The 18,061-nt window shown below is 41.8% G+C and overlaps 1 long non-coding RNA gene across 1 annotated transcript; it reads right to left on the minus strand.

Moving 5' to 3' along the window:
• Positions 1–890: 890 nt before the first annotated feature.
• Positions 891–4,338, minus strand: LOC138845255 (uncharacterized). The gene is made up of 2 exons (XR_011382144.1): positions 4,230–4,338; positions 891–1,267 (listed from the first exon to the last, which is right to left on the minus strand). It is a non-coding gene; the product is annotated as an uncharacterized lncRNA (long non-coding RNA).
• Positions 4,339–18,061: the final 13,723 nt, after the last annotated feature.

Below are 18,061 nucleotides of genomic sequence, written 5' to 3' on the forward strand. Positions count from 1 at the left end.
AAATGCTCAAGTGGGAGGAATAGTTGAAGGGGAAACTAGGAAGCAACAATGATTTTAAAAAGAAAAACTTTCTCCTCTCATTCAAAATAAATTTATTTTTTAATTTTTCATTTTAATTTTACTTTATATTTATCAGATTCAATGCGATCTGTAGATAAAATTCTGAGAACATAATGATATTCCCTTCCTCCCTCCCCCTCTCTCCCCTCTCTCCCTCCCACCTTCCTCCTTTCTCCCTTTATTTTTTTAAGTTTCTGAGATAACATAGTTTAAATTCATATTACAGTAAAAGACTTTCTACTTCACCAAATAAGTTTAACAAATAAAAAGCTAAAGACCCTAGTTTAGTGGCAATACAGTAACAGCTGTACACATAATTGAATATTTACTATGTTCCTGTCATCATGCGACTGACAAGTCAGGATCCCAGCCCTTAAGGGGTTTACAGCACTGTAACTGAGATCAACCACAGAACACTATAGGATAAAAATAATAGAGAAGCTGACTCAAACTCGCTTAAATACTGGGACTTTCATTTGTGATAGATCTAGAATCCTGAAAGCAAAGGAGACCTCACAGCTGGCTACTTGTACTGACTATAAACTGGTTTCCAAGATCCTCAGCTGGAAGTCCCAACTCCTGCAATTACCAGCAATGTGCCTGGAGAAATTGTTCAGCCTCTTCAGTTCTTAAATCCAACAAGAGTAAAATGTGAGGAATAATAGTTCCTACCTCATTGTGTTGTTACGAAGATCAACTGGGACTATAGTAATAAAGTACTTAGTCTGTTCCCTAGCATATAAAAGGGCACAAAATAGCAATCATTATCCACATTTTTGATAAAGTGATCAACTATGTCTATGTCCAATGATAATCGTTTAATTATAGAATTTTTAAAATATATTTATTTTATTTATTTGAAAGGCAGAGTTACAGAGAGAGATGGAGAGAGAGAGAGAGAGAGAGAGTGAGAAAGTCTTCCACCCGCTGGTTCACTCCCCAAATGGTCACAATGGCCAGAGCTGGGCTGATCCGATCTGAAGCCAGGAGCCAGAAGCTTCCTCTGGGTCTCCCACATGGGTAAAGGGGCCCAAGGACTTGGGTCATCTTCCACTGCTTTCCCAAGCCATAGCAAAGAGCTGGATCGTAAGTGCAGCAGCTGGGACTTGAACCAGCACCCATGTGGGATGCCGGCACTGCAGGCGGCAGCTTTACCTGCTATGCCACAGTGTGGGCCCCAATTATAGAATTTTACAGCCCACCATGCCTGTGAAAAAAGATTAAATTAAAAAAGATTAATTGATTCGAGAGCAATAATTTTCAGAATGTAGTAGAAATTTTAAAAAAGAATTTGGCTGATAAAGGAAAATAAAATAGAAAAGGGGTAGCTGAGGGGAGACTTTAAAGTAAAAACAGAATTTGTATTTTAAGCAAAGAAAAGCCTGAGTATTTTTATAGTCTATGAGATAGGATCTTATAGTGGTAAAGAAGCTGAATATTCTAAAGATAAAGATAATATTGCAAATTTCAGGAGAGATAGACATTGAAACATGGTGAGAGAATTTGTCTTAAGCAGTTGATAATAATGGCAATTGTTTGTAATTATTCCATTTAATTGAATATTTACCTCACTGGGCATTAACCTGTTATATATGTTACTTGCTTTGTAAAATTAGAATTAGAAATCGGAATCTCTAATTTCAAAGGGAGAGAGAGAAAGAATATTTAAGGCGAACAAAACAGGGACAGAGCCTTACACTAAGGAGCCATGTAGTAGGTATCTCAGGCTTGATGGGCCATTGAGCCTCTGTGTCAACAAGGCAACTATACCATTGTAGCATAAAGGGAACCATACACAAAGCACAGCCAAGAAAGTGCAGCTGTTTTCCAACAAAATTATTTTATATAAAATAGTTTTCTGACCCCCACAAAGAAAAGTAGCAAAAAGGCATGGGGAGGGGGTGCTGTTAAATAGAAACACAATAAAATGACATATTTTTAATATATGTATAATTATAGTCAATGTAACTTCATCAAGCTTGCTAGTTAAACACAATAATTCTTAAAGTGGACTAAACAAACAAAATAGAATTTTGTGTTGATCACTAGAGACATGAAAAAATAGATTAGGAAAATACTAACCCCCTCAAAAAATAAACCAAATGAACTTTATTAGTAAAAGATAAAGACATTAATTATTTGAGATATAGATATACTAATATTGAAGCTGTATCAACTAAAAAACATAATTTCAAAATATATAAAGTAAAACAGGTAGATTTAAAATGAGATAATAATCTTAGATCGTGTCTATTAAAAAATCCATGAAGATGAAAACCTAATAATTAGACAGAAGATTTCCAACACAAAATTAATAAACTTCTCTAAGTGGCCTAATATAAAAGTCAGCACTCAACAATCATGGAATACAAGTTATTTTCAAACAAACTTCAGACATTTTGCAAAAGCTAACCATGTTCCAGACCACAAAACTAGTCTTGACAAATGGAAAGCATTAATAACAATCAGACCACATTTTTGGACCACGTGTTATAAAATCCAAGCTGTTGGAGCAGGCATTTGGTACAGTAGTTAAGTACTGCTTGGGAGGCCCTCAAACCATAATGAAGAGCCAAGGTTCCAGTCCAGGTTCTACCTTTGATTCCAGCTCCCTGCTAGTGCACATCCTGCAGGAAGCAGCTGGTGGACCAAGTAGTTGAGTTTATGCCACCCACGTGGAAGGTCTGAGTTGAGTTCTGGGCTCCTGGCTTTGCCCTGACCCAACCCTGGCTGTCGCAGGCATTTGGGAAGTGAAACAGTGAAAGAAAGATTCATATTCTCTCTCTCTCTCTCTCTCCCCCCTCCATTTCCTCGCCTTCTCCCTCATCTCTCTACCTTTCAAATAAAATAAGAATAAATCTAAAAAATTTAACTCCAAAATTATTTGTATCCAAACAATTTTGAAATGATCAGAGAAGTCAGCAATGGAATGGCATATGCGCTGTTTTTATTATTATTATTATTATTATTATTATTATTATTATTATGTTTAGAAAGTGATCCCAGAGCAAGAAGACAAAGGAAGTGAGGCAAGGAAGTAAACAAAGCAAATATAGGGTGTGTTATGGAGCTGTTTACATCTGTGGGCCCCTGTGGTACTAGTACCCTCTGAGGAATTCCATGGACTGTGCCTCATCAGTTTCCCTCAGAAGAACAAGAGTCTGGAAAATTTACTCTTTGACTGCTGCTCAGTGACTGAGGGTGGCCCTTGGCACTATTCCTCTGCACATGCAACCTGTGCCTGGGCAGCCATGGAATTCCCAGGATCAGGAAAAGTGCTCATGTAGACAAGCAGGGAGTCACTGGGAATTTCTTGAGGGGAACCTTGCAGAGTTCACGGAACTGTCCCCTATAGCTGGCCTAAAATCCAGTGGCCTCAGGGGATTTAGTACCTGGTTTGGATCTGATTCACAGAAAGTAACACAAAACAATAATATACATTATTTAGGAGCCACAAATATATGTAGAAGTATAAAAAACAATCAAGGGAATAACACAAACCATTACCAACGTCACATTTTTGGTGTGGAGAGGAATGGATATAGGGATAGGTATCACTTAAACTGTAAGTATAATTCATTTATTTATTTTCCCTTTTTTAAAAAGATTTATTATTTATTTGAAAGAGTTACAGAAAGAGAGGGGGAGAGAGAGAGAAAGAAAGAAAAATCTTCCATCCTCTGGTTCACTCCGCAAATGGTTGTAATGGCCAGGTCTGGACCAGGCCGAAGCCAGGAGCTTCATCCAAGTCTTCCGTGTGGGTGCAGGGACCCAAGGACCTGGACCATCCTCTGCTACTTTCCCAGGCACATTAACAGAGATTTGAATCAGAAGTGGAACAGCCAGGACTTGAAACAGCACCCATATGGGATACTGGGATTGCAGGTGGTGGCTTAACCAGTTATGCCACAATGCAGGCCCCAAGTGTAATTTATTTCTACAGAAATCCAAAGGAAATGTGGAAAATGTTAGTATTTATTATCACTATATTCCCAAAGCTGTACTTACGAAATTTATACTCATTAAATAAACGGTTTCTTTGGAAAAAAATTTATTAATTCAAAAAATGTAGGTATCTAGTCACTTTCTACATTTTTTGAACTGTTTTACAATTAATTTTTTTTTAAAAGAAGAGTAAATTTATGGTGCTTCTGGTTGCAGAGCTTTACCTGATCGTATGTGGCACAGTCACTGAACTTCCACGAAATAAAGAAGCCAGGCTGGGAAGCTTGATTTTGCCTGGGTGGGTTGTGGCCTCCTGCAGAAGCAGAAGTAGCTAATAAGCTGCTTTCTGTTTCTGCAAGTATATGCCCAAGCAAAGCATCTGAACTTGGAGCACGTGAAGCAGACTGAGAGGTCATTCGCAGTGAAGAGCTGTCCCAGCAGCCACAGAGACTTACATGTTCTACTCTGTGGTTGCCACTTAGGTTTCTCTGAAAGTCTTCTCAGCATTCTTTCCAGTCCTCTCCTGACCCTTATCAGTCTGTGGGTATCATTTTCAGTCGAGCAACTTCCATAAAGTGATAAATAGTTTGCTTACATACTAACAGTCATGGTTTATAGCAGTTGTAAAGATAGATTGTCTCTCTATCCCTGACTATCTGCAAGACTGTGTGTTTTTTTGCTTTGAGGCTATAATAATAGTCCTTACATATATGTCTAATCTCTTTTCAATTCACAGAAAATGAAGCCCAGAAAAAATCAGATTCCTCTACTTAAAACTGGAAGTGACAAAGCTGAAAGTCACATTTTTGGATACGTCATTACCTCCATTCTTCGAGGTAACACCTACATTCCTGATACATTACACAATGAAATGTGTTATCTGTGAAGATTGTAGAAAGCATTGATCATGAAGACATCATGGTTTATAGACACCAGGCTTAATCCATGTGTCTGTGTCATAGCATCTGTTACTAGAAGTTATGGCCTGGCCGGCGCCGTGGCTCACTAGGCTAATCCTCAGCCTTGCGGCGCCGGCACACTGGGTTCTAGTCCCGGTCGGGGCGCCAGATTCTGTCCCGGTTGCCCCTCTTCCAGGCCAGCCCTCTGCTGTGGCCAGGGAGTGCAGTGGAGGATGGCTCAAGTCCTTGGGCCCTGCACCCCATGGGAGACCAGGAGAAGCACCTGGCTCCTGCCATCAGATCAGCGCGGTGGCCATTGGAGGGTGAACCAACGGCAAAGGAAGACCTTTCTCTCTGTCTCTCTCTCACTGTCCACTCTGCCTGTTTAAAAAAAAAAAAAAAAAAAAAAAAAAGAAGTTATGGTCCTGGGCAATATTCCTGTCCTCAATGTGCCTGTCGGGTGATGCCATGCTCTTGGGCTCTCCAAAGGCCGCATGACCCGAACAGTCTAAGGCCGCCGGTGTTTGTTGACATCAGCCTTCGCAGCCTAGCAGCCTCAGCGTTACTAACATAGCTAGGCACACCCCACTGGAATCATCAAAACTCCGCAGGCCATCTGCTGTCAGGCTGAAGAACCACTGGCCTGGGGAAGACTGAGAAGACACAAAGGACTCCCGGACCTAATAGCTGAGGAGAGTTCAAAAAGTTAATGCAAAAATGTAGTTAAAAGGAAAGTTTATTTTTGTGTACAATTTTTTTTAATTCATGAGTAAGGGGGTCTTACAAAAGTTTATTAAAATTCATATTATAAAAAACTATACGTGAGTTTCAATTTCCACATTAAAATAGCATCTTTTAATTCCATTTTCTATTAACTTTTTGAAGCACCCTCATAATGCTTCTCAAACTTTAGTGTGTACATGAATCATACAGAGATCTTGTAACATGTAGGTTCCAAGCCAAGTGTCTGCTAACAATAATAAATAGAATTACAAAGGAGAGAATGATCCAACATGGAAAGCAGGCCACACAGCAGACTCAGAATGACAAATGCCCTAAACAGCACTCCGGCTTCAGAATCAGCCCTTAACACATTCGGATCTGACTAAAAAGCCCAGGAGAGCATTTCAGGCATGGAAAGCCAAGACACTGTGGCAAAAAATGCCCTACATGAAAGATCTCTGTGAGTGAGATCTCAGTAGAAAGAACGGGCCATCAAAGAAGGAGGTACCTTTCTCTGAAGGGAGGAGAGAACTTCAACTTTGATTATGGCCTTGCCTAAATAAGGTCGGAGTTTGCAGACTCAGGAGGCTTCCATAGCCTTGGAAGCTCATGACAAGAGCCTCGGGTGATCACTGACGTCATAAATAGAAGTGTCAATTGTTAAATCAACAACAGGAGTCACTGTGCACTTGCTCCCCATGTAGGACCTCTGTCCTTAACGTGTTTGTACTATGAGAATTAACGGCAAAACTAGTCTTCAAACAGTCCTTTATTTTTTGTGTGTCTGTGTGGGTGCAAACTTGAAATTTTTACTTACTATAGATTTGATCTTCCATATATAAAGATAATTGAAAATGAATCTTAATGAAGAATGGGATGGGAGAGGGAGTAGGAGGTGGGATGGTTTGCGGGTGGGAGAGCAGGTATAATCGCTATAATATATAACCACCATAATCCAAAAGTTGTATCAATGAAATTTATATTTATTAAATAAAAGCTTTCTATAAAAAAAAATAGGTTCTAAGTAGATTTGGGGGTGTGGCCTGAAATTTTTCATTTCTTTTTTTTTTTTAAAAAGAGTTATTATTTGAAAGTCAGAGTTATAGAAAGAGAGGTAGAGACAAGAGAAAGAGAGAATCTTCCATCCACTGATTTACTCCCCAGATGGCCACAACAGCCAGTGCTGGGCCAGGCTGAAGCCAGGGGCTTAATCCTACATGGGTCTCCTACATGGGTGTCAAGGGCCCAAACACTTGGGCTTTTCCCAGGCCATTAGCTAGGACCTAGATCACAAGTGGGGCAGCTAGGACACAAATCTGTGCCCATGTGGAATACTAGCATTGCAAGTGGCAGCTTTACCCGCTGCACCACAAAGCCAGCCCCTGAAATTCTTCATTTCCATCAAACTTTTAGTTAATACCAATACTGCTGATCCAAGGACCAGCCTTCAAGAAGTAATGCTTTTCCACATGTTTAAAAACCTCCCAGGGTCAACTGTGGTACAACAGTTAAGCTGCTGCCTACAACACGAGCATCACATATGTGTGCCAGTTGGAGTCCTGGCTGCTCCACTCCTGATCCTCCTTCCTGATAATGCTCCTAGAAAAGCAACAGAAGATGGCCCAAGTGCCGGAAGAGGCACCTGGCTCCTTGCTTTGGCCTGGCTTAGCTCCGGCCATTGCTGCCATTTGGGAAGTGAATCAGCCGATGGACAATCTGCCTCTCTTTTTATCTCCTTCTCTTTCTCGATATCTCTGCCTTTCAAATAAATACATAAATCTAAAAAAAAAAAAATGCCCCAAGGTCTAAGAAGATGAAGCTCTGCTTCTTTAAGGTAAGACTTTGGTGACCAGGATGTTGGAGGTAGCACTCACAAGCAAGGAACACGCTGTCTACTTACTTGTTTGCTAGTCAAAAACAACAACTCTGGCAGTGCCAGAGTGCTTAACTCTGAGGTTTTCTATGGACCTTGTATACACTCAAAGCACTTCTAGCAATTAGACAAGCAGCAAATCCTTCCACTCTTTAATTTAGAATGTTTCTTTTTTTCTTTTTTTTTTTTTTTTGACAGGCAGAGTGGAAACACTTAGAATGTTTCAACAGCCATGAACCTATGAGGGCTGGGGCGATGGAACTTAGAGTGAGAGGCTTCAGTATTGGTAACAAAGTTTTAAGCTCCTGCTCACCCATTTACTTCCTGTGTCACCTTGGGTAAGTTATTTAAAGTCTGAGATTCAATTCATAACTTTAAAGGAAGAACAATATTAATAATAAATCTGTTGGAACAACTTTGTATGTTGAACAGATAATAATTTGAAAATAACGATTTGAGAGAACCAAGACTGCTGAATAGGGAAAAGAAGTTCTAATTCTGACCTCAAGACTATAACAAGAAAAGCAGAGTAACTGCATTCCCAGGGAAGAGTTGGAGAGAAGCTTGCCATGGGAATTCTACAGTAAGAAGAGAGACCCTGGAGCACCGTGGACAGTACAGACACACAGCAGCAAGCGGGGACAGTACCAGCAACTCCAGCAGCTGGGGGCTGCATACGGCACTATCTTCTTGGAGCCAGGAGTCTGTGACAGCCCACGTCACTGGTTATATTGCCTGAGGGAGAACCTGGTGAACCACACCGGCCCTGAGTCTGGCCTGGAGCATTGGCAGGGCACATGGTGCCCACCTAGCCCCATTAATGGAGAGTTCATTGCCTTCTTCCCATCCTCCCTGCAAGGGCATCTGGTGATTAGCAGGGACAAGCCCCATCTTGGTAAGGTGAGCAGAGGCTGCTGCTGCAGTTCTCATGCCTGCATGACTAGGAGATTTTATTGGAGGGATAAACCCATGGTCCCCACTGACTTTGAGGCTGGCCTGGAGAATTGGCAGGGGATGGGGCACCCACTTGGGCCTATGAATCAGTCCCCTCCCCTCACTCTAAAAAGGGCACTCAGACTCAAACTGCCAAAGCAGACCATTGACAGGCAGCTGTCTCTGGGAATGCCTTGGCTCTCTCCGTGGACAACCAACAGAATGGGAGAAAATATTTGCAAACTTTGCAACTGGTAAAGGATTAATATCCAAGATCTATAACGAGCTCAAGAAACTCAGCAACCACAAAACAAATAATCCAGTTAAGAAATAGACAAAGGACATGAACAGGCATTTTTCAAAAGATGAAATTCAAATGGCCAACACACACACGTAATGAAATCCTCAGGATAACAAGCCATCAGGGAAATGCAAATTAAAAATCACAAAAAGATTTCACCTCATCCTGGTTAAAATGGCTATCATCCAAAAATCAAAAAACAATAAATACTGGTGAGGATGTGGGGAAAATCTATCCTAATACTCTGTTGGTGGAAATGTAAACTAGTACAAACATTATGGATGACAGTATGGAGATTCCTCAGAAATCTGAAAATAAATCTACCCTAGCATCCAGCCATCCAACCCCTAGGAATTTATCCAAAAGAAATGAAATCATCATATGAAAGTGTTATATGTACCCCTATGTTTATAGCAGCTAAATTCACAATAGCTAATACATGGAATCAACCCAGATGTCCATCAACTTTTGACTGGATCAATTAATTGTGGTGTATATATATACACACTATGGAATACTACTCAGCCATAAAAAAGAATAAAATCCTGTCTTTTGCAACAAAATGAATGCAATGTGAAACAATTATGCTTAATGAAATAAGCCACACACAAAAAGACAAATATTTTCTTCTGATATGTGACAGTTAATATGGAATGCAAAAAAATGTGTAGGAATAAAATCTTGTGATATGATGGTTGCTTTTAGCCCTTGTTTATACTCCTGTGGAACTGTGGTCTTGCTACTTTTTATTTATTGGATATCATGGTTAGTGGTGAATTAAGCATGTGATTACAGAGTGGATTGAAAGTATTTCTTTGCAAAAATTAAAGAAAATAAGGAAGGAGGGAAACTGAAGGAGAGCAGGAGGGACAGAAGTATCATTATCTTCTTAGAACTGTACCTAAGAAACATATGAAATTTATTCTGTTTATATCAATAAAATTTATAAAAAGAAAATGATGATTTTAACAGATGATGATTTGGAAAGTGCTTTTGTAAATTAAATAAATGCTCTGGTATGATAATTTTATTTAAAAGATAAAAGTTTAGGGGCCAGAGCCGTGGCGTAGCAGGTAAAGCCACTGCCTGCAGTGCTGGCATCCCATATGGGTGCCCATTCAAGTCCGGCTGCTCCACTTCCAATCCAGCTCCCTGCTATGGCCTGGGAAATCAATAGAAGGTGGACCAAGTCCTTGGGCCCCTGCACCCACGTGGGAAGACCCAGAGGAAGCTTCTGGCTCCTGGCTTCGGATTGGCGCAGCTCTAGCCATTGCAGCCATTTGGGGAGTGAACCAGCTGATGGAAGACACCTCTCTCTCTCTCTCTCTCTCTCTCTCTGCCTCTCCTTCTCTCTCTGTGTAACTCTGACTTTCAAATAAATCTTAAAAATTTAAAAGTTTAAAGAGAATTAATAGATAGATCTTAATAATATCTTAATTAAATTTTAAACACTTCAGGATAGTACTTTAAGAAACATTGACAATCCACTTCTTTTTTAGTATTTTAGAGAATCAGAGGCAGAGGTGGAGGCAGACAGACAGATAGAGCACCCATCCTTTAGTTTGCTTCCCAAATGGCCACAAAGGCCAGGGCTAGACAGACCAAAGTCGGGGGCCCAGAACTCAATCCAGGTCTCCCATGTGGGTGGCAGAGACCCAACTACTTGAGTCATTACCTGCTGTTCCCCAAGGGTCCACAACAGCAGGAAGCTGAAATCAGGAGTGGACCTCAGACTCAAATATCAGAGATAAGGCAGGTGACATGCTTCTCAGAGCTCAACCAAAGTGGGTCATAGTTTATCTTCTCCAATTCTTCCTGCCGGGTGCCTGCATCTGGACCTTGGAGAACTCTCCTGTGCTGCTTGAGCATAGTATGACTCTTATTACAAAGCAATGAATTTCCTCCAAAGGGTCTTTCCATTTTCTTAAAATGGTGTATTTGCTTGTTTGAAAGGCAGAGTGGCAGAGAGGGAGGAAAAAACAGAGACTTTCCACCCATTGGTTCACCCAAGATGGGTCAGACTGAGACTAGGAACCAAAACTCCATTCAGCTAGGATAGATTAAGAAAGACCAGTTTTACCCTCATGTTGAAAATAATTTAAATAAAGGGGGAAATATAAAACAATGGTTTGAAGTCAATTGGTTATCAAACTAAGGATAGTGGATCCCTCAGGCAGGAGAAAAAGGGGAGGGAAGTAGCAGTGTATCTATGAGCAATTTTAAGCAATGTAATTACATGAGGATGCTTCCAAAAGTATATGGAAGAATGAAATTAAAAGGTAAGTTTATTTTGGTGTAAGAAAAAATTTGAAGTCCATGCCCAGTGTTTTTTTTTTTTAGAATATGCATTTTCCAGGGACTTTTGAAGGCCACTGGTATATGTTACCAGATTAATTGAGGAGGGGGACAAGGAGGTTGGGGACACAAAGAAAATTTGAAGAGGAGTGAGCTTTGAGGGCTCCAGTTAAGACAGCACATGCTCCTCCAGCATCAGAGTGCTTGAGCCTGAGTTCCAGCTCCACTGCCTATTCCAGCTTCTTCCTATTGAGCACCCAGAGAAGGAGCAACAGCCCAAGTACGTGGATTGCTTCACCACATGGAAGGCAAAGACTGAGTTCTGGCCCAGCCCCAGTTGTTACAGGCTTTGAGGAGTGAATGAAGAGATGGGAGACTCTCTCTCTCTCTCTCTCTCTCTCTCTCTCTTTCTCTCTTTCTCTCTTTCTCTTTCTCTCTCAAGCTCTTATTTCCTTGCCTTTCAAATGAAAATTTTTAAAAAATCGAGGATCTGGAGTTGAAACTTATCAGGTAAAGCTGCTGCTGGTGATGCCAGTTTCCCATATGGGTGCCAGTTCACGTTCTGATTACTCCAGTTCTAATCTAGCTCCCTTCTAATGGCCTGGGGAGAACAGTAGAAGATGATCCAAGTGTCTAGACCCCTGAAAATCACGTGGGAGACCCTGAACAAGCTCCTGGCTCCTATCTTCAACTTGCCCAAGCCTGACTGTTATAGCTATTTGGAGAGAAAAAAAACTTGTGGATGAAAGATATCTCTCCCTCTCCCTCTCCCTCTCCCTCTCCCTCTCCCTCTCCCTCTCCCTCTCCCTCTCCCTCTCCCTCTCCCTCTCTTGCTGTAACTCTGACTTGCAAATAAATAAATTAATCTAAAAAGTAGACTTTCAAGGTCCAAGAATCTCAATGAACCCTAAGTACAAGAAAAAAAGAAGAGTGGGAAGAGAATATCAATATAGTTGAAGCAATTTTAGAACGGTAGCAATCTGTGAATTATTTTCCCCTAAAAGAGGCTTGTATGTAAAAGAGCTTTTTAAAGCCAGTTTCAGATCATTTAGATGCTTTGCTTTTCTCCTCTAAGTCAGTACTGCAAATCAGAATAGTGTGATCTCTGTTTTAGTAGAACGTGAAACTCGCTGGCTAAGTGAATAGATCTCATTGTTCTGTTAATATATGATTCAGCACCGTCACATGGTCATGCCAGACCAAGTTTAAACAGCAACCAGAACTTCCACACTGAGTTCAATTATCTGTTTATAAATCCTCTCCTTCTTTACGTGTGTATTTAGGAATTTGACTCCTCTCCATTCCACTTAGAAACATTCAGAGCTGACAGAGTGTATAGGGCCTCCTGAGAATCAGTGGGAGCCAAACTGTGAGGACATCGTTTCCTCCCCCAACGGCTCCAATCTTTGTATTCACTTCGTGTCCAGCATCTCCTGCTGAGTGCTGACCCCGCCTCCCATAAGGCACACATCCAATTGTCTGAGAACACAGGAGCTTCTGAGAATCAAGTGGTGAAAGAGGGGACAAATACCCCAGTAGCACCCTGGCACCCTTGGGCCCGTCTCCATCTAATGATCACCTTGTCCCCTACTCTGGGATACAGTTCCAAGGTTTTCACTCTTTGATTTTACATGCACATGTTTAACCTCTGATGTCTAGCCATTTGCTCTACAAAGGTTTGGGGTTCCTGCTTTGAACACACACTGCCCTGAAACCAACCCTGACTCCAAACTGTTAGGCCTTTTCATTAATCCTAAAATTCCCAATTCCTCTGGTAATATCAGCTTTAAAGTCTTAACTATCATTTGCTGCCAACAGGCTTTAGTAAAGTTTAGCAGGCATCCCAAATCTACGGCTCAGGGAGCAGGCATGGGACAATCTCATTCCTTACCTAATATGCATTCCTTGGGCAATTGGTCTCCCCTTTTATAAAACTCCTGGTATCCTGATGGACAATGTGGCTCTGTTGGGTATATGGGCACCTGTTCGTGTCCTAGCTGCTCCATTTCTTATCCAGTTCCCTGCTAATGGCCTGGGAAAAGCAGAAGAGGATGGCCCATGTCATCTACATGAGATACCTGGAAGAAACACCTGGTTCTTAGCTTTGGCCTGGCTTAGCTCCAATTGTTGTGTCCATCTGGAGAGCGAGAGCGAACCAGAAGATAGAAGATCTCTGTGTGTGTGTGTGTGTGTGTGTCTCCTTCTCTCTCTATAACCTTGACTTTCAAATAAATAAATAAATCTTAAAAAAAAAAAAAAGGAAAAGAAAATTCTGTGTACCAATAAATCGGGCTTTCTTCATTGAATATAAAACTTTCTAATCCCCTTCCCCAAGTCGGGCAGTCAGGACTTGAACTGGTGCCCATATGGATGCCAGCACTGCAGGTGGCAGCTTTACCTGCAGCGTCACAAGGCTGGCCCCTAATATTTGCTTCTTGGAGAAAAGGGAAACCAGAAAGTTAAGTAACTTGCTGAAGGGTAGCAGAAGATGCTACCCTGTGGGGAGCAATCCGGACTAGACTGAGTTACTGGAATTAAGACTTATTCTATGCATCTGCTCTCCCACAATATGGCGCTGGGAGAGAAGTAAACAGCTTCCGCACAGCTGCCTCCAGTTCAACTGATAAACTGTAGGACTTGCTCCTGATTGGAGGAGAGCAGCGTACTCGGCGTGTGGGCAGCCGAGTTGGGATTGGCGGAGGAGGACTATAAAGGAGGAGAGAGACGGCATGCACCAGGAACATCTATGGGGAACATCTAAGGGAACCCGTGCAGCCCCCGAGAAAGCCGGCCGGCGGTGTGCCGCTCCCCTGCGGAAGTGGGGAATGCGGCCAGGGGGAACTGCCCTTCCACGGAGGTGGAAGGGATAGTAGCCAACCCGGGAAGAACCAGCAGCAAACCCGGGGAGGGCCGAGCAGACGAAAGAACAGCGCAGGGTCCTGTGTCGTTCCTCCGCGAAGAGGGGGAGCGACACTACCCCAAAATAAACCACTTTGGTATATTATTTTTGAGCTGATGCCAATTTAAGAAGTAGACACACACAAAAACTTCACCCTGCCCCCTCTCTACCAGAAAGGGCAGGGGCTTCTTAATCATCAGATCAGGCTGTAGGCTCCTACAGCTTAGAGAAGGCGCCAGAAGAATTGACAAAACAACTTTGCTAACTGAACTTTGCCTTCCACTTGTTGCTTCCACATGTTTACATTCCCACAATCTGCCTCCCCTAGAAGCTCAAAGTCCTTTTCCTTTGTTTGTTCATTTCTCTCTACACAAGAACTCTTCTTTACATATGAGCCCAAGTCCTAACCACCCTGTGAGCTATGCATCACTAAAACCTCCGAAGTGTTTGCAGCATGCACAGGTTAATAAATTTGTTTGTCTTGGGGCCTGCACAGTGGCACAGCCAGTTAAAGCCCTGGCCTGTGAGGGAGTGAGAGAAATGGCCTAGGCTGTATATCATTGCCATTAAAGAAATAATAAAATGGTAAAGAATATTTGACATAGTTCTTTAAGCCAAATCTACTTTTTAAAAAAATTAGCCATTTCTTCATTTGTGAAATAAGAATAACATCTTAGGAGACTATAAGAGTTTAAGGAGGCCGGCACCGAGGCTCACTAGGCTAATCCTCTGCCTGCGGCGCCGGCACATGGGGTTCTAATCCCGGTCTGGGCACCAGATTCTGTCCCGGTTGCTCCTCTTCCAGGCCAGCTCTCTGCTGTGGCCCAGGAGTGCAGTGGAGGATGGCCCAAGTGCTTGGGCCCTGTACCCACATAGGAGACAGGGAGGAAGCATCTGGCTCTGTAGCGGCCATGTGGGGGGTGAACCAACGGAAAAGGAAGACCTTTCTCTCTATCTCTCTCCCTCACTGTCTAACTCTGCCTATCAAAAAAAAAAAAAAAAAAGATTTAAGGAAACCAGGTATGCTACAAATACTCATTCCCATCATAACACTGTTCACCCCTCCATGTGTTTGCCTTTACCTGGAAATCTGGGCTAAAACTTAGAAGAAGTTCTTACATAACTGTTTCGATGATGCTCATATTTTTGGTGTTTTTCATAGTCAAGATATAAATTTCAGTCAATAAGTAGGTCAGATCCTTTCAAATATTTAAATTTTCTTAAAAGTATTTGAAAAAGTTATTATCAAATTTAGTTGAGCTTTCCTAAGAGAAACAGGTGTCTTATTCCCACCTTAATAATCAGTTTCTTTTTTTTTTTTTTTTTTTTTTTTTTTTTTGACAGGCAGAGTGGATAGTGAGAGAGAGAGAGACAGAGAGAAAGGTCTTCCTTTTGCTGTTGGTTCACCCTCCAATGGCTGCCGCGGCCAGCGCACGGCACTAATCCGATGGCAGGAGCCAGGTGCTTCTCCTGGTCTCCCATGGGGTGCAGGGCCCTAGCACTTGGGCCATCCTCCACTGCATTCCCGGGCCACAGCAGAGAGCTGGCCTGGAAGAAGGGCAACCGGGAAAGAATCCGGCGCCCTGACCGGGACTAGACCCCGGTGTGCCGGCGCCGCTAGGTAGAGGATTAGCCTATTGAGCCGCGGCGCCAGCCAGTAATCAGTTTCAATTTGACTCTTGTACACTTAACACAGCGTGGATTTCTTTCTCAGCATCATAGAACCATAGCATGTCAGAGAGAGAAATGACCTGGGAGAGTACCTAATTCATCCCCTCCATTTCATAGGTGAGACAGCTAAGGCTAAAGGTGCAGTGGTTTGTCCAAAGCTATAGGTAGCTAATTAGTGGCAGAGCCCTGACTGGCACATAGTTTGAAGGTGAAAAATGTCACCAACCTGCCTCTCCCGGGAGGTGTCAAATGTATATTTTTTTCAACTATTCTTTCCATTATGCCCCAACTTTCATTGCATATTAGGTGGCACTTTAAAATTGATACAGCAGGACAGTCTTAAATACCTGCTTCTTCAAATTGGTCAATACTGCACTAGTATTTGGGTGGTAAGATTCTGTTTTGACGTCTAAAGCTTGCAGGTATGAATACAGATTTTGGCATTTACTACATTCTTATTATGTATCATTATATGACATTTAAAGTATTATGTAAGTAGATTTTACAATTTTGTCTATGCTTAGTAACAAATTTGCATTTTTGATTTGATGTAATAAAGGCTTTAATGTATCTTCTGTTAAAATTTTGCATTTTTTCTTAGTTAAACTTCAACCTGACAGAGTGAATGATTCTTATGTTATTGCATTAGCATTGTGAATAATTGTGAAATGCTTTGAGACAGAGTACTATATTTGTGAATATAATATTATGCGTGTTTATCATTTAGTAGAAATCTTTCCATCAGTATGGAAAACTAAGAAAATTGTTTTCTGCTGTATAATCTGACATTCATCATAGATTAAAGCTTATTTTTCTGTGAACAAAAAGTATTCAACAAAGTACTGTTCTTTAAAGTGAAGAAAAAAAAAAAGCCCTGGCCTGGCCTGAAGCACTGACATCCCATATGGTTCTAGTCCTGGCTGCTCCTCTTCCAATCCAGTTCTCTGCTATGGCCTCAGAAAGCAGTAGAAGATGGCCCAAGTCCTTGGGCCCCTGCACCCATGTGGGAGACCCAGAAGAAGCTCCTGGTTCCTGACTTTGGATAGGCTCAACTGCCCCCCGTTGCGGCCATCTCGGGGGTGAACCAGCGGATAGAAGACCTCTCTTTCTGTCTCTACATCTCTCTGTATTCCTGTCTTTCAAATAAATAAAATAAATCTTGAAATAAAAGAAAAGAATTAGTTTGTTTTCTTGTCAATCTCTTGTCAGTCTAATTTACAGGGCTCTAGTCAACAAACCCAAAATCAACAGGAGAAAAAGAAATGTTGCTTCACTGCACTGCACAAGACACACACCAGTCATTGGTGAGGCAGGCATCCAAGCTTAACATTGGAGAATCGTGTGTGTAGCTGCTGTAAAAAGGAGAGAGATGTGGCTGAGACAAGGCTCATCAGTTCCTCGAAAACCATGCTGGGGCAATATCATGAAGACATGTGTGGGCAACACTACACTAGTGCCCAACTATTCCTCCTCCTAGTCCTGTCCTTTCTTGCCTTTTCCTCCCTCCTGCTACCTGCATGTGCACGGAGGCTGTGACTCCCTGCCTTCCTCCCTCTTTGGCAAGCCTAGCAGAATTTCCACTGGCATTTTTTCAGCTCTCAGTAGCTAAATGAGTTAACTCATTGGAGAAAAGAAAAGAAAGTTGTGTGCTGGCATTTAGTCCAAACCACATTTTTCCCTCCAGTTTTTCCATTAATAAAACTGGCAGTTTAAATGTCCAATATGAACTATTTGCAAAGCTATGAAAACAAAACAAAACAAAACAAAACAAAAAATCAGTGAACATTTAACTACCAACATGCTGATTCTCTGCCTGCTTGTTAAGAAACCCCAGGACACAAACTACAGATGGCTTCTTAAAATATTTCCTAGGGAACATGGAGTACCTCATTCTTGTCACGCCTCTGGTTACCAGGAGAAGCTATGTCCCTCCCCGAATGGAGCTGTCAGAAATGAAAGCTGAGAAGCCCTGTTGTCTGCACTTTGAGCTCTGCCTTGGGTCCAGAGGCACAGGCTGCTCTTCCTTGTTTGTTTAACAACATATGTGTCAATGTATTATTGTTTGCCCACTCTTGGAGGCTTTCCCCTATATTCTGACCCAAGTACTTGTTAATAACACACTCTTCAAAAGCTCAGCCTATTTAAGCAAAAAAGAGCAATCTCAAGAAGAAAAGTGGAGCTGGAACAATCTGTGTTCAAACAAAGCTGTCTGATCTTTCTGTCTTAACTTGCCTTTTGGAAAGGAGCTTAAGTAAACACTACCTCTGACAGGTTTTGCTTTGCAAATGGAGCCAACACCATAACTTTAAACCTCTCCCCAACCCCCTGCTTGCCCAAGTGTTGCCAAAAATACGTGTTGCTCCTCCATTAGACAACGCTTTACTTGGAACGAGTGATTTCTTAGAGAGGTCCATTAGCCAATTCCTTTCTCCCTCAATGAGATGATTTTATGTCTAATTCTT

This window comes from Oryctolagus cuniculus, chromosome 14, assembly GCF_964237555.1.
Source record: "Oryctolagus cuniculus chromosome 14, mOryCun1.1, whole genome shotgun sequence".
Lineage (NCBI taxonomy): Eukaryota > Metazoa > Chordata > Mammalia > Lagomorpha > Leporidae > Oryctolagus > Oryctolagus cuniculus.